The 17,083-nt window shown below is 39.1% G+C and overlaps 1 pseudogene; it reads right to left on the reverse strand.

Moving 5' to 3' along the window:
* Nucleotides 1-562: 562 nt before the first annotated feature.
* The window catches only part of LOC133751289 (histone H3.3A-like), a 29,923-nt pseudogene continuing 13,402 nt past the window's right edge, over nt 563-17,083 (reverse strand).

Here is a 17,083-nt window from a genome sequence, read left to right on the forward strand (position 1 = left end):
CCTCTGCTTCCTGTCTCAAGTGTGCTCCCTTTTGTCAGTTTAGTGAAGTGCAGTTTTATTAATACATAGTATCCTTTTGGTGTGTATTGGGGTACTTAGTTATTCTTGTATATGCAGATTCTTCAGTGACTGCCACCTACATTAATTTAAAGTTTAGATGGCATCAAATTTAGAAGTAAGGCATTTCCCCAGTTCTGGAATATTAATATTGCAAAAAATCTGTGTGACCTGTTTCTCTGCAGGTTTTACTGTGAATACTTGGTGATGCGTAAATGTCTCTACCTGCATTCCCTTCATTGATTTCTGCTCTTTCTGTAATAATTTTTAGAAGATATTTATTTATTTTTTAATTTTTTTATAGTTCAATGTATTTTAATAGCAAACTTACAGGAACAGCACAGAAGACAGACAACATTAAAAACATGTACTTGCATGTAGGACAACTCAGTTAGAAAAGTATAGTGAATGGATGGAATCTACTGTATGATAAAAATGCTACAAACACCATTTAGTTGCTGTCAATAAGAAATTTACTTATTTTAAAAAAATCCAAATGCTGGCATTGTCCAGAAAAATTTAACAGGTTTATTTATAATTGTTATAAAGTTGAACTGCTGAAACTTGTTCACTGAAACATTTTGACTTGCATTAATGCTTTACGTCCCCGCATTTATATTAAAAATCCACACACAAATGAAAATGGAAAAACTGCCAATACCTGATTTCTGTCCCCTATTTTCCACTCGCAATCATATACTTAGGTACCTTTTGACCCCATGGAAAAAAATATCTAACGTTCAGAACTACCAATAACAGGAAGAAGAGAAAAAAATTTTTTTGAGAATGAAATGTTTCCCTTCATAGTGGATTCTTAAGCACGTTCTCCACGTATGCGGCGTGCTAGCTGGATGACTTTTGGCATAATTGTTACACGTTTGGATGGATAGCACACAGGTTGGTGTCTTCAAAAAGGCCAACCAGATAGGCCTCACTTGCCTCCTGCAAAGCACCAATAGTTGTGCTCTGGAAGCGCAGATCTGTTTTGAAGTCCTGAGCGATTTCTCGCACCAGACGCTGGAAGGGGAGTTTGCGAATCAGAAGCTCAGTGGACTTCTGATAACGTCTGATTTCACGAAGTGCCACAGTACCGGGCCTGTAACGATGAGGTTTCTTCACCCTCCAGTAGAGCGGCTTTTGTAGCCAGTTGCTTCCTGGGTGCTTTACCACCAGTCGATTTGCGGGCAGTCTGCTTTGTAGGAGCCGTGGTATAAAGACCTCCTCACTTACCCCCCTTCTCCTTCGGCTGGAGCTAGGGGAGCGAGAGGCGAAGCTGGCGTTAGAGAGCGACGGCGGCGCGGCGGCGGCTGCGAACACTAGAAGATATTTATTTAAGATTCATGCTTCCCATAATAGTAATGCAGAACATATTTTACACTGTGCAGTGATTGCTTTAATGAGAGACTTTTGAGCAGTTGCAGGCATTTTCTGGTGAAGGGTGTTGTTAGAAAGGATCCAACAGCAATGAACACTCTTCAGGACAAGAAAAACTAGTCTAAGATTTTTTTCTCCTTTATGCTTTTTCTGAGCTCGAATACTTGGAAAAATTATTTGAAAAAGTGAAGTAGCCACCAGAAAGGAAATGTCTAGACAGTGAGGAAGCCTACCTGACATCAGTTTATCACGAAATCCTCTAGAGATGCTCCTTAGAAATAAGCTCCAAATGCTGAGAAAGTTTCAGCCTTGACACTTAACCTCTTATTATAGTCATTGCTTACAACTGTTTCTGGAGAAAAACATCTTTCAGTTCTCACAGGCCCATCCATTGCCTGGATGCTTCCCTAATGAAATTCCTTGCTTTGTAAAAACAGCACTATATAATAGTCTGTCTATGCTGGCCAAGGTCCTCTAGGGGGCAGCAGAGTAGCAAGTGCCATTTACATCCCGAGAAGTCTGACGCTTTCCCGAGTTTGAGGGCTGCTCCAGTCAGCGAGGAAAATCAGGAGACAAGATTGGAAAAATGTCAGGATCAAGAAAAAAATGAAACTGTGTACAGATATTCTTTGGGTGCAGAAGTGTGATTCACCTAGAAATGAGAGATGGGTTTGTGCTAGTTAAATGGAGAAAGTAATATTTACTTTTTCATTAAAAGTTTCCTTGATCCTTCAGGGATACAATAAGGAGTTCTCTTCTTGGTAGTAAAACACAAAAACAAGTAATCAAGTACAATGTGCTGGGGCTGGCGTGGTGGTGCAGTTGAGTTAAAGTTGCTGCCTGCGAGTCCAGCACCCCATATTGGTGTTGCTTGGAGTCCCAGCTCCCCGCTAATGTGCCTGGGAAAGCAGCAGCAGATGTCCCAAGTGCTTGGTTCTCTGCCATCCACATGAGAGATCTGGATGGAGTTACAGGCTCATGGCTTCAGCCTGGCCCAGCCCTAACGTTGCGGCCTTTCGGGGAGTGAACCAGTGAATGGAAGATCTCTGTCTTTCAGTCTCTTTCTCTGTAAGTCAGTTTTCAAGCAAATAAAACCTTTTTTTTTTTTTTTTTAAAATACAATGTGCTAAGTATTTATAAAAATGCCTAAGGTGCTATGGGGATTAAAGAGTGACTGTGGGAGTGGGAAGGCAGAAGATAGTGATAGGGAGAGCTTCTTATGTAGATGACATTGGTGCCTGAGCTTAGAGAACGAGTTGTTCGAGAAGGAACAGGGAGGGGGTAAGTAAATTCTGTATTTTTGGGCAATGGTGAGCTGTTCACCTGAGCTGCAAGGTCATGTCCACGTGAGGAAGTGGGAAGACATGAAGGTCAGCTTGCCATCTGTGCGTGTTCCCTGTGTGCAGGTCTCTCTGTTAGTATACTCTGAAGAGAAAGTCCAGAAACTTCCTTCATCCACATTTCTGGTTTGCATGGCTCTTTGGGGTTCTTTCATGAGAGTGAAGACTAACTTGGTTTGCAGAAAACTAGGAAGTTTTATTATCTGGTTGAAGCTAGAGAGCCCTTTAGAAGATAAGCATTGAGAGCTCACTCTCTGCTACATATTGCAGGGCAAGGATCTGAGGCTGGGAGGAGAGACTTTATTGAGAAAGAAAAAGCATATGTCAACTCATCATGAACCTTTGCACTTGGTTGCCCTTGTAGCCTCTCTTTGAGAGCTCTAGGCATCTCAACACTCTCTGGGCTTAAATGGTAAGTATCCAAGAGTTTCAGACATTTCAACACTTGAGTTCTTCCTTACTCAGCATCGGTGGATCAAATATCCAGAAACACACAGCTGTGACTAACAAACCTTCCTGGAGCCTGAGCTATCTCCAGTGTTATGGCTTCAACAATGCGAATACCATCTGAAATTAATTATGGCCACAATTTTGAGATATGAAAATAGGTGTTCTGCATTCAAACCCATTTACAATTCACTTTTACTTTTGTTAATGGAATCTACTGTAAAGTTCTTAGCTCCTTTTTAATGTAATCTTAGTTGTTTTAAATATTTAGGTGGTTGTGAAAAAAGTGGCTTTACTTTTTTTGTCATCTACTTTTGTAAATGTTTGTCATCAATGATGATTATCAGGAATTTGAAAGGAGGATGTGAATGAGGAAAGAGGAGTGAGAATTAGGAGGATTAAATTCTATTGTATAGCACAATTGCCATAGTTAACAAAGTGTATATTTTAAATGGCTAAAAGAGTTTTAGATGTTTTTACCACAAACAAATGTCAACTGCTGGAGGTAATAGATATGCAAATTCACTTAATTTTCCATAACATAAATGTGTCCTAAAATATCAAATTGTACCCAATAAATTCATGTAATTATTATTTGTCAAAAATTAAATGAGAGGCAAGCATTTGGCAGAGCAGTTAAGATGCCATTTGGGATATCCTTATCCTGTATTGGAGTGTGTCAGTCAAGTCCTGGCTATACCACTTCTGGTTCCCCTTCCTAATATTGTGCACTCTGGGAAGCAGCAGGTGACAGCTCAAGAAGTTGGGCTTCTGTCATTCATGTGGGAGACCCATATGGAGATATTAGCTGCTGGCTTCAGCCTGAGGCAGTCCTGGTTGTTGCAGGCTTTTGGGGGAATGAACTAAAGGTGGAAGGTATTTCTTTCTCTCTGTCTTTCAGATAAAATGAAAATAAATAAATACCTTTTTAAAAAGTGAAATGAAATTAAAAAAATTAAAGAGCTCATTATTACGAGATCTTGTCAGTAATTGACCAACAGCCATTTCCAGTGTATAATCTGAATTAAAAATTTTAAATTCATTGACAAAATTTCATTTCAGAAAATACTTAGACAATTTTATTAAATGTAGTACATTTTCTTAATATGCTATTTTATTATTTTATAATTATGTATTAAGAAAAATATGACAAACTTTTTGCCAAATTATTTATAGACTCTCCAAAATAACTTCCAATTTTCTTTAATGTGCCAGACAAGTATTATCCCTTACTGGGAAGACCAGCTTGCACATCCTGTTCTCTTAGCTCATAACAGGAGGAAGCATGTTTTCAGTCTCTGTGACCAATGGGGACACTTGTCTTGACCTAACAAAAAAGATTTTTTGGCCTCTTATAGAAAGAACCATCTTTAAGTCTTTTTTTAAGATTTATTTTATTTATTTGAAAGACAGAGTTGCAGGGAGAGGTAGAGCCAGAAAGAGAGAGAGAGAGAGAGAGATCGAGAGAGAGAGATCTTCTATCCATTGGTTCACTCCCCAAATGACCGCAACAGCCAGAGCTGTGTTGATTTGAAGCCAGGAGCCAGGAGCTTCTTCTGGGTCTCCCAAGCGGGTGCAGGGGCCCAAGCACTTGGGCCATCTTCCTCTGCTTCCTCAGGCCATAGCACAGAGCTGGATTGGAAGTGGAGCAGTTGGGACTCGAATCGGCACCCATATGGGATGCCGGCACTGCAGATGGCAGCTTATTCACTGTACCACAATGCCGGCCCCAATATAATATTTACTTTTTTTAAAAAAATATTTTTTATTTATTTTGTTTTAGAGGTAGAGTTACAGACAGTGAGAGGGAGAGAGAGAGAAAGGTCTTCCTTCCGTTGGTTCACTCTCCAGATGGCTGCAATGGCTGGAGCTGCACAGATCCAAAGCCAGGGGCCAGGTGCTTCCTCCTGGTCTCCCACACAGGTGCAGGGGCCCAAGCACTTGGGCCACCTTCTACTGCTTTCCCAGGCCATAGCAGAGAGCTGGATGGGAAGTGGAGCAGCTGGGATTTGAACCAGCACCCATATTGAATGCCAGTGCTTCAGGCCAGGGTGCTAACCTGCTGTACCACAGCACCGACCTCTCATCTTTAAGTCTTATGCTTCACTTTTTTCACACTTGGCCTCTATAAAAAGTCATGCATTTATTGTTTTCAGTGTTATTGTTTATTAAATTATCCAAATTTCTTGTGACTGAAAACTTTTTGAATGTCTTTTGTTTCTAATTGGTATTATATGAGCTTCCTTTATCATCCAAAGAAAACTGAGCAAACCATTTCATTTTCTTTTTGTATTGGCCTTAAAGTTAATAATTTAATTCTCAACTTCAGTGAGAATTATTGCCAAACATATTAAAATGTTTGTTAGTAAAGAAGAATAAGTTATCTAAACAGGTAAAAGCCATAATTTCTCATTCATTGCAAAGAACTTATTATTTTCTGAAGATCAGAATTTATCACTAGATTTTCATCAAAATATGCAAAATTTTCTTCTTTTTCTCCCTAATTTTTCATTAGTATTTTGCTGATACCCACATATCACTCTTGCCTGATATAATCCTTGATAGGAAATATGGCATTCTCCTACATCCTATCTGTATAAAGACAAGCAACTTACGGTACTTAATAGCTAAGTTTTTAATTATGGCCCACAAAGACTGAACTGGTCTGAAATATTGGAATCTGACTAATATTGTTACATACAATAGAAAGAAAGAAAATCAACAAGCTGTGGAAAATAAGGATGTTGAAAATCTTGATTCCTGCCATACTTAGGAAATTATTTTTAAGTTATCTTTATAAATGTGAATCAGATTGTAACCAGAGACATACTGAAGTTGTCACATTGTCACATTGCTCCTTCTACACAATCTCTCACTATAAGAACCCAACAATTGTAATTGCAAGCCTAGCAATTATAAACCAGCCTTGTTCAAGACTGCCTTCAGCACCATTGGTTCCTCCTGTTTGTCCCTTTCTGCGCATCATCAGCTATACCTGTCCTCTTTTGTGTTTTAAACTAGTATTCAATTTTTGAGGAGTGGTAAAAATTGACAGAGATGCTTATGTAAACATATTTCTGATGTTTATTTTAGATAAGTGCACCACTATTTCCTTCTGTTACTCTAATTAGAAATAAATTACGTTTTATTTTATCTTTCATAAGTGTCTACTTGGTCTCCTTGAAGACAGTGCGACTATGTGTTTAAAAAACCTAGTAATCAATGATTTTTGTATATTCTGATGAAATTAAAAGGAGCCCACCCCACTCTGCTCTGTTTTGTCTAATGAAACATGACTTTTAAAGAAGCCTGTACCAGCTAGAATTTGCATCCGGGACTCAGGAGAGCCTTGGATTCCTGGGTCTAACTTCGGTGCTAATTTGCTCTGCAATTTTAATAGATTATTTCTGTTTTTTTTCTTGTATTTTCATTTTTTGTAAAATTAGTTGAATTGAGCAAGATGTTCTCTAAATTTTCTGTCATTTTTATAGATCTGTAGAAATAAATTGTCATCTATGTTCAAATATCTTTGATTTAACCCAGATTAAAATGAAAATTGAAGCCTGAGGCTACAAGGCTATTTTTCTTTTCCTTTTTAAGAAAGAAGCTTGAAAGTCTGATAAGCTGTTGACACAAGAGCTTTTGAGGATGGCAAATGGAGTAATTTTAGTTGATAATTAAGGAGACAAAATAAAAGGATAGTGAGTGTTTGCAAATCATCATTTGCCACAGAATTTAAGTAAATCTGTGTTAATCTGTTAACCTTCATCTAATCTTTAAAAGAATGGGATCTGTACCTCAATTAGCTTACTGAAAGGGAGAGACGAACTTTATTATAGCATTAAAAATTTTATTTTCATTGTCCCAAATGTGATTGGCTTATACCCTTAAATTGATTATTATTATTTGGAAAATTTATTTATTTATTTATTTGAAAGAGCTACAGAGAAGCAGAGAGAGAGAGAGAGAGAGAGTTTTCCATCTGCTGGTTCACTCCCCAGATGATAAGTAGCTGGAGCTGCACCAGTCTGAAGCCAGGAGCCAGCAGCTTCTTCTGGGTCTCCCATGTGGGGGCAGGGGCCCAAGGACTTGGGCCGTCTTCTACTGCTTTCCTAGGCCATAGAAGAGAGCTGGATTGAAAGTGGAGCAGCCAGGGATCTCCTATGGGCGTACATATGGCATGCTGGCACTACAGGCAGTGGCTTTACCTGCTACACCACAGCACCAACCCCTAAATTTATTATTATAATTAAATGCATTTGATAAAATATTTGTTACAGAAAAATATTTACATAAAGTAGTAAACTTATCATGAGAATTAATGCATGCACCAAAACTATAACAATTCACCTGCTATGATTCTATCAACTCAGCTTTAATTAACTCAACCAGTATCCAAACTGTAGTTTCTCAGAATGAGAACACATCTGAGGTGCTCCTAGTAAATAGTCATTTCACGTATGAAAGAAATGTCTCTAACAGATTGACTTCAAAATGCAAGAAAGAACATTAATTTTCTGTAATTGTCTAAATTGCAAAATGAAATAAAATTGATTTTCTACAGCTGTCATTAAGAAATTTAAAAGGCATTTCAACCTGTTTCTGAAAAGTCAGCAACCTGATGCATTCTCTCTCTCACTTTTAAAAATAAGCCAGAAACATTTAATTTATTGTATCTCTAGGAAAGTAAAACATGTCTCATGTTTGGTTTATGTTATTTCAAAGCAACTGGTAATTATTCAGGATATAACCCTCCTTTCTCATCACTTTATTACCAGGAGAAAAATATTGTGACTGTTTGTACAAGGAAATGATATTCGTCTCCTTGTCTCCTCTTAACCCTAATCCAACTTCTGCTTGGGGGCTGCTCTAACCCACACAACTCAGAAGAGTTGGTGTTACTGGAAAGCATGAATGCTTTGGTACCACTAACAACACTGTGGTCATAGGCTGTGAGTATACCTCTGGGTGGAGGAAAAAAATAAGTTGAGAAAACCAAGAGGAAGCTTTCAGTAAGTTGTAGAGGAGTGCAAGAAATATATAAGTCCCACTGCTAATATTTTTGAAAGTGAAAACAAGTATTTGCCATTTCACTTGAAACTGAAAGTGTTGAAGATATAGCTGTAGAAAATAAATTCTATTTTTCTGTCATTGTCAATTGTTATGAATTAAAAATGTGTGTTCGTGAAAGCATTGCTTTTTTTTTTTTTTTTTTTGACTGGCAGAGTGGACAGTGAGAGAGAGAGACAGAGAGAAAGGTCTTCCTTTGCTGTTGGTTCACCCTCCAATGGCCGCCATGGCCAGCGTGCTGCGGCTGGCACACCGCGCTGATCCGAAGGCAGGAGCTAGGTGCTTCTCCTGGTCTCCCAAGGGGTGCAGGGCCCAAGCACTTGGGCCATCCTCCACTGCACTCCCGGGCCACAGCAGAAAGCTGGCCTGGAAGAGAGGCAACCGGGACAGAATCCAGTGCCCTAACCGAGACTAGAACCCGGTGTGCCGGTGCTGCTAGGCAAAGGATTAGCCTATTTAGCCGTGGCGCTGGCAAAAGCATTGCTTTTAATACATTGAATTAATATTTTTATTTAGAGGTTTAGTTGTAAATAATCCTCAGCATATTAGCATATGAAATATGAGTAGAAATTTGTTTCATGTTGAACTTCCAACCAGGACACTGAGTTTTTCATTGCAGTATTATCTCAAGCTCACTTTTGTAGTTTAATGATTTCAACATTCCAGAAAATAATGCTTTCCCTGCTGACTGCAAATACTAATTTTGTATGTATGGAACCCAAAATTTGCAGGTAGAATGAAAGCTTAGGGATAATTTGCTAAGAACCCCTTTACTTGTCTGTGTGCTTGTCAAAAGAGTCATTATATTAGAGCAACATGACCCTAACCATTGAATCCAGTTGTTTAGTTCAGGAGCGGGCACACTTAACCCAAACCAGGGCTAAGTCACTTCTCTCTGATATTTTTTAATCTTTGGGCTAAGAACTAAGTCAGTCTCTTTGTAGGCCGAGACATTAGCATGCAAATCATCATTAGTGTTGGCAGCTCTGCTTTCCAAATTGGAGAAAATTGGATCACAGTGAAAGAACAGCAAAACCCTTCCTAGAGAAAAGCAGAAAAGAGATCCTACATGGGGACCATGTACCCTGTGACTCCCGTTGTAAATTTAACAATTGGCACTCTTATTTATGATGTCAGCTGTCACCCAAGGCTCTTGCCATGAGCTATCTAGGCTATGGAAGCCCCTTGAGTTCACCAGCTCTGAACTTGTTTAGTCAAGGCCGTATCACAGTGGAGGTTCCTTCCTCCCTTTGGAGAAAGGTGCCTCCCTCCTTGGTGGCCTGTTCCTTCTGCTGGGGTCTTGTTCACCAGGATCTTTCATTTAGATTGTTTTTGCCACCGTGTCATGGCTTTCAAGTCCTTGATTGCAGCCATTCCTGAGGTCTGCTATGGCTTTGCTCTGAGATACTTTGTAAAATAATTTTGTATTATTTCACTATATTCCCATTTTTCTTAAGGCATCCAAACAATCTAACACCTTGTCCTTTTATTATCTTGTGTCTTGTTCTCAGCAGTGTCTAATGGAACTAGACAGGAAGACTATGTTACTCAAAAGAAATTAGAGAGACCAAGTAATATGGATAACTTCTATAGCCTGAGCTTGAGTTTGAAGTTAAGCATGAAAACTAGTCTACCAAATAATTTCCTGTTTGTCAATAAATTCACGTTTTTAAATGTTGAATTAACTTGGAATTGTAGTATGAATATTCAAACATAAAAAGAAATGTCAATATGGATGCGAATCTATGTGTGAAATAATTGCATGTCTATTAAGGCTTGAGAAAATTAAGAAATATTACATTAGAGGTGAATCCTCTTTGGGATCATCTAACACATTCTTATTTTCTTCCCAGATGAATAAACTGAGAAAAGAATGAGAAATTGATTTATTATAATTAACAATGTTACTATGGTTGCTTGACTTCTAGGTCAGTGTGTTCTCTCAAGTTCTTTGTGGATGGAAGAATACTAACTTACTGTGTGACCTTTTCTCTCCAGATAGATCTCAGTCTGTCCTCTATAAACACTAAGTGGATTATACCAGATAATAACTAAGATTCATTCTGGCTCTAAAAGTCTATGATTCAATGACTTTATGATGCATAAAGTCATTATACAATGTTTATAAAATATCATAGGACTTTGATTTTATTTTAAAATCCAGACTGAAATTCTACCTAAGTAAAGGAATAAACAGTTGAGAAACAGAAGAGAAAACCTGGGACACAAGGACAAGAATCCCAGAAGTGATACAAATTAAAACCAAAATTTTGTGGATTTATTTGTTGGCAATTTATAAGCTGAATCACTATGTGCTCTTTTGGAGTCATTTTCCATTTACATCTGGCTTACAAACAGATTTCTCTATTTACTTTTTTGCCTTTAGTCTAAACGCAGTGTTTTTCGATTAAAAATACATCAGAATCAAATTCAAGAATAATTCAGTGAGGAACACTTCCTGCCTCAGCCTGGAGGATGAACTGTGTGCCATTTTAAAAAGCTTAGCTAAAATGATACTGACAGATTAGTTATATCTTAATGTAAGGTATAGGGGGAATCTTAGAAATAATGGGTTTCTAGTTAATATAGAAATTTCTGTAACAGGTTAAGAAAGACAAAACCAAATACACTTGATGTGTTGAGAGATTTTGAATTGAATCTAAGTGCCAGTATTTGTTATCTATTTGCCCTTGGACAAGGTATCTAATCTTTGTAAACCTCAGCAAACCTCAACTTTTTTTCTGTAAAATAGATATACTATCATTGCCTATTCAAAGGACTGAATGAGACAATGTATGTGAAAAGCTTAGCATGGTGTGTTCAGTAACTATTCCTATTAGTAGTTTCAATCCAAGTGTGACATTTAAACTTGACAACTTTAATGTCAACATCCTTAAGCAAGATAGACTCTAGGTTTCTATTGAAATTCCCATGAACAAATAATCTTATTAAATCAAGTATATGAGTTTTTAATAATGAATGGGGAGGTATTGACAAAAGATATATTTTAGATCATTGAAAGTAGTACTTAATATTTATGGAGTTATTCGTGGCTTTTGATAATTCCGTATGTAAATTAAGAGTATGTGTGTGTTACATATGTTGGTGTGTATAATTTTGAATTTTTTCCTCTCACCAAATAACTGTTATTTCCATTCTTTAAATGAAGAAAATGATTTAGAAGCTGATATTTATATAATGTTGGTATTGTCACTTGAAATCAAGTCTTTGGACCACTTCTGGCCTTCTGGCCCAGTACTCTATCTAATGACTATTTATTAAGCATTTATTAGGAGCAAAGCACTATAATAGGCACTAAGAGAGATATATTGTAGTACACACCTATCTTTTTGGCTCTTGTGGTATTTCTCCTTTCAACTGACTCACACTTGTCTGAGAATTGCTAGAACTCAACTAAATTTATAGGATGACCAAGAGAGTTTCCATGTCAGCCTCATTCCAGTCATTATAACCAACCAAAGAAGCCACCTGATATAAAAATGGGAGATTCAGAAGCCCTCTAGTATACTGTGTGCCATAGTGCATGGGGGAGAGAGAGAGAGAGAGAGAGAGAAAGAGAGAGAGTGAGGGAGAGGGGGAGAGAGAAAGAGAGAGAGAAAGTGTGTGTGTGTGTGCATGTGTGTGTGTGGTGTGTCTTTGTCTTTGTGTTGTGGAAGGTGTACACGTGATGGCTCCAAGCAAAATTCAATAGTTCTATGAGAATTCAGACATTAGAAGAGAACATTAACTGAGTATGCGGACTAAAACCTATAGCCCTTGGAAGTGATGGCAGTTACAACCTGCCCCTGAAGAAAAGAGGAAGCCTGTCTGAGGGGAGGCCGAAAAGCCCTGTAGATATTCAGAGCCCAGTCCGGAAATAAGACAGAAAGGGTCTAGAAGGCAACTTTCTGGTTGTTCTTGAGACTAACTGTGTTCTTTCTTGGTGTTTCATGAACAACTCCCATGCCTTTAAAATCAATCTGCCATTTCTATTAATTCAGTTGGGATTATATTTTTGTTATCTACAGCAGCTTTGTAATTAATACCAAAATCAAGATTGCAGGCATGAAGTTTCTGCTTCTCTGAGTCATTTTCCAAATGACTAATAACAGGCTAACTGCCTAAGGAGTCCTGGGGCGCTTGTTAAAATTCAGAACTGGGGCACCATCTCCTACAGGTTCTGACTACAGGTGTCTTCAATTTGGCCTGGGAATCTGTGTTTTTAAAGTTATGATTTAATTAATTTGAAAGAGAGACAGCGAGAATGAGTGACAGAGCTTACATCTGCTGGTTCACTCATCAAATGTCTGCAGTAGCCAGGGCTGGTCCAGGCCAAAGCCAGGAGCTCAGATCTCCACCTAGGTCTTCCACAAGGGTGGCAGGGACAAAAGTACTTGAGCCTGATGACTGCCTGCCTCCTAGGGTGTGCATTAGCAGGATGCTAGATGAAAAGCAGAATGTGGAGTTGAACCCAGGCACTCTAATATGCAATGCAGGCATCTTAACTACTGAGCCAAATGCCAAATGCATAGAAATCTGTATTTTGGTAAACTTTTCAGGTAAGTCTGATGAACACGAAGAGTAGGAAACCACTGGTAGAAATAAGTCTGTGTTTTTAGGACCTAACTTAAAGAATGCCAACTATAATGGTTATTTTAACTATATTGAAATTTGTGTCCTGATGGTAAAATTAAACATTTCCTTTTATGGGGTTATTAGCCTTTTGATGTGTCAGAAAGAAGAGAAAAGAGAAGACAATGCAGTCACACTTGGAGATAAGGAAGTTGGTATAAGAATAGAGAAGAGCTGAAGATAAGAATGGGAGTTGGAGGATGGGCATTGTACCACAGCAAATTAAGCAGCTGCATGGGATGCCTGCAGCCTGTATCTGAGTGCATGTTTCAGATCTGGCTACTCTGCTTCCAATCCAGCTTCCTTCTTTGTTCCTGGGAAGCAGCAAATGAAGGTCCAACTACTTGAGTTCCTGCCACCCATGTGGGAGACTTGGATGGAATTCCTAACTTCTGGCTTTAGTTTGGTCCAGCCCCAATTGTTGCAGCTATTTGGGAAGTTAACCAGCAGATGGAAGCTCTCTTTGTCTCTCTTGTCTCTCTCTGTCCCTCCCTGTGTTTGTGTTAGTTTGTCTGTCTCTCTCTACCTTTCAAATAAATAAATAATATATTTTTTAAAAGAATGGGAAATAGGAAAGCAGCAATGGGCTGTGAAGAACCAAGAGCATGGAGTCATGCCTCTGCTCAACTCACAGAATCCATCCCAGCTTAGGCATTCCTGAAAAGAAGTGTGGGAAGATGCAAAAGTAGAACAAATGTTCTTTTGATGGAAGAAGCCATTTCTGTGTATTTATGTCTCTTTGTTTGCCCTGGCCTCTGCTAGGAATGTAGTTCATTGATATAGAGAATGACATTTACCTGATCTTGGCCTCTGAATCCCATGGTAGAACACCAGATGGGCATCTGGGGAAGAATTACTTCCTACCCCCAAATTGACCCACTGTAATTTGTATTTGCCTCAGCATCTTTCAGAAGTGCAGGCCATCAGCACTGTATGGAGTAGCTCTAACCACAATCAAGCTGCAAGGACACTCATGAGAAGCTTTTCCATCTGAGAAACACAAACAGCTCCATCGATCTTGCTAACACCCTAGAGGTAAGTGTGAGAGCAATAAAAATCATCTTGGGGTTGGAGTGGGAATAATAGTTCCTGAGTTCTTTCCTGGCTTTGCCAAAAAGCATTGCTGGGAAATGGAACCTGGGTGTGGTTAAATTCTCAATCCCCTAGAAAGTCACTGCAGGAAGGCAATGGAGACATTACCCGCCCATACTCTTTTTACAATTGAGAAACTGAACTGTAGAGAAAGGAAGTGACATGTCCAAGTTCATCCATCTAGTTGGTGGCAGTCTAGAATTTAGATCTAATGCTGAACTTCATGTATAATAAATGTTCCCTATCTAGGCACTGTATTGTGTGCCCTAAACAAAATTTTCATGAGTAAGACTCATAACTGTTTCTAATGAAATCTGGAAACACAGCCAGGCTGAGAAATAAAACTAGAGAAGTGTCAGTCAGCTTCAACCACCATAGCAAAACACCACAGCCCAAGTGGTTTAAATGGGAGAAATTTATTTCTCATAGTTTGGGAAGCTGGGCAGTACAAGATCAAGGTGCTGATGATTTGGTTCCTGGTGAAGTTTCTCTTCCTGGCTTTAAGATAGTCACCTTTTTCTCTGTGTCCTTTCAACGTGTGGGGAGGGTGGAGAGACTGTGTGTGTGTGGGGGGGGGGGCAAGAGACAGAGAAAGTTCTAGCTCTCTGGTATCTCTTCTTATATATAGCGCATTAATCTTTTTGACCTCTTATGACCTCTTTTAACCTAAATTACTTCCTTATAGATCCTATGTACAAATACAGTCACACAGTGGGTTAGAACTCAACATATGACATTATGGGTTACAATTTTCTCCATATCAATGACCATCTTAAACCCAGCCTGCATCTATCTCTCTGTCTTTGGTCATACTGATGGTTTAGATGGAGGCAACTACTTGTTCTTACTGCCATTAACAGACACTGTTTAGCAGAAGAGGAAGCAAAAGTATTCTTCAATAATGACACTTGGTGTCTATTTTATTTGCTGTGGTGTTTTATTATGAATACAGTAGAAGTCCACAGGAAAACCAATTCAGTGTAAGTCAACCAGCAATGATGAACCTCTTGGAGGGACTAATGGAGTCACTCACATTACAAATGGAGTCACTACTGAACTGAGTAGTTGTACAGTTCTACAATCCTTTAGCTGCAATTCCAAAATCTGACAAGATTTGAAATCTGATCATTCTTCTAAAAATCTATAGCAAACTCACTTGGTGGCAAACACGACCTATTCTGATGTGAGGCTGTTCGTTGCTTCTACTTATCCCAATTATTGAGAATACTTATGTCTTGCTGAAGACATGCTAAAGTATTTGGTTATGTAGTCTTGCCCCAGATCATACTGCAGTGCTTGTAATACATTAATAAAGGTACCGAAGGGCTGATGTTGGGGCACAGGGGCTTAAACTGCTGCTTTTAGATGACTGCATCCCATACAGAGAGCGGGTCTAGTCCTGGCTGCTCCACTTCCTATCTAGCTCCCTGCTAGTGTGCCTGGGAGGGCAGTGGAAGATGGCCCAAGTGTTTGGGCACCTGTCATCAAGGTGGGAGACCCAGGTGGAGGTCCTGGCTCCTGGTTTCAGCCTGGCTCAGCCCTCGCTGTAGTGGCCATTAGGAGAGTGAAACAGCAAGTGGAAAATCTCTCTCTCTCTCTCTCTCCTCTCTTCTGTCACTCTGCCTTTCAAATGCATAAAATAAAATAAATTTGTTAAAATAATGGCACTGAACTATCTTTATAAAATCCATATAAGTATGAATTCTTGAAACACATATGACCCTAAGGGTCTTAGATAAGGAAGTTTGGATCTTTACTAAAGTGAATATTCTATTCCAAGGATGGAAATAAGGTGGAATATGATAGAGAAGGGGAAGAAGATAAAGTAGGAGCAATTCTTTGCTCAAAACTAAAGGTGAGGTTATCAGAATGTGTGTGATAGAGAAGACAACCGGGTTGTGTGGAAGGACTGATCCAGCCTCTGATTGCCTCCAGGTACTGCAAGTAGGGTCATGGAATTCTTCAAATGAATTTTGGAAGTCATAACATCTAAATCCATAGTTCTTAGTAATCTAAGGGGAAAAGCTATGGTGATTTGACACTGTGATAGAATGCAGTTGTTTCAGGGATTTCGTGATGTCATTTCAGTTTGAAGGTTGATCCCCAGGGAGAAGCTTACTTTCTGCTGTTTACTTATTCATTTGTTCTTGTTGGAAATTGGCCAAATAACTTGAAACAGATGCATCTTTCTTTCCCCCATTATAGTGTGGATAGCATGAATTCTTTCCCTTACCATATTCAAAATCAATATATGAAATATCATTTACAAAAGACTTTAAATTCCACATGGCCTTGTTTGGAAGGTTCCTTGATAATAAAGCTTTGATTCTAATAGATTGAGTGCTAGGCTGGCAGTCCAGAGTCCAGGCATTACTTCCATCCTTAACATTCAATTCCAGTGTGACCTTGACCATGTCACTTTTCCTCTTTCATTTGGAAACCAAGAAACTTAGAACTCACGATCACTGAGGTCTCTTTTTATGGTTAGTACTGAACCTACATATAACAAGATGATAATAATAGTTAAATTAGAATCACCACTTTTTAAAAGCAATTTAGAGTTTATAGACAACTTTTACATCCATTAAGTCATTGGATACTTACAAAAAACTTTTCAGTGTATGCTAGGCATGGAGTATTGCTCTCTTCTGAAGAAGTTCAGAGAGAAGAGAAGTTACTTGGTCAAGATCATATAGTGGCCGGCACCGTGGCTCAATAGGCTAATCCTCTGCCTGTGGCGCCAGTACACTGGGTTCCAGTCCTGGTCGGGGTGCCGGATTCTGTCCCGGTTGCCCCTCTTCCAGGCCAGCTCTCTGCTATGGCCCGGGAGTGCAGTGGAGGATGGCCCAAGTCCTTGGGCCCTGCACCCACATGGGAGACCAGGAGAAGCACCTGGCTCCCAGCTTCGGATCAGCACAGCACGCAGGCCGCGACGGCCATTGGAGGGTGAACCAATGGCAGAGACCTTTCTCTCTGTCTCTCTCACTGTCCACTCTGCCTGTCCAAAAAAAAAAAAAAAAAGATCATATAGTAAACTAGCGTCCAATAAAGAAAGGGAAAGACTGGGTTTT

Source organism: Lepus europaeus, chromosome 2 (assembly GCF_033115175.1).
Source record: "Lepus europaeus isolate LE1 chromosome 2, mLepTim1.pri, whole genome shotgun sequence".
Taxonomy (NCBI): Eukaryota; Metazoa; Chordata; class Mammalia; order Lagomorpha; family Leporidae; genus Lepus; species Lepus europaeus.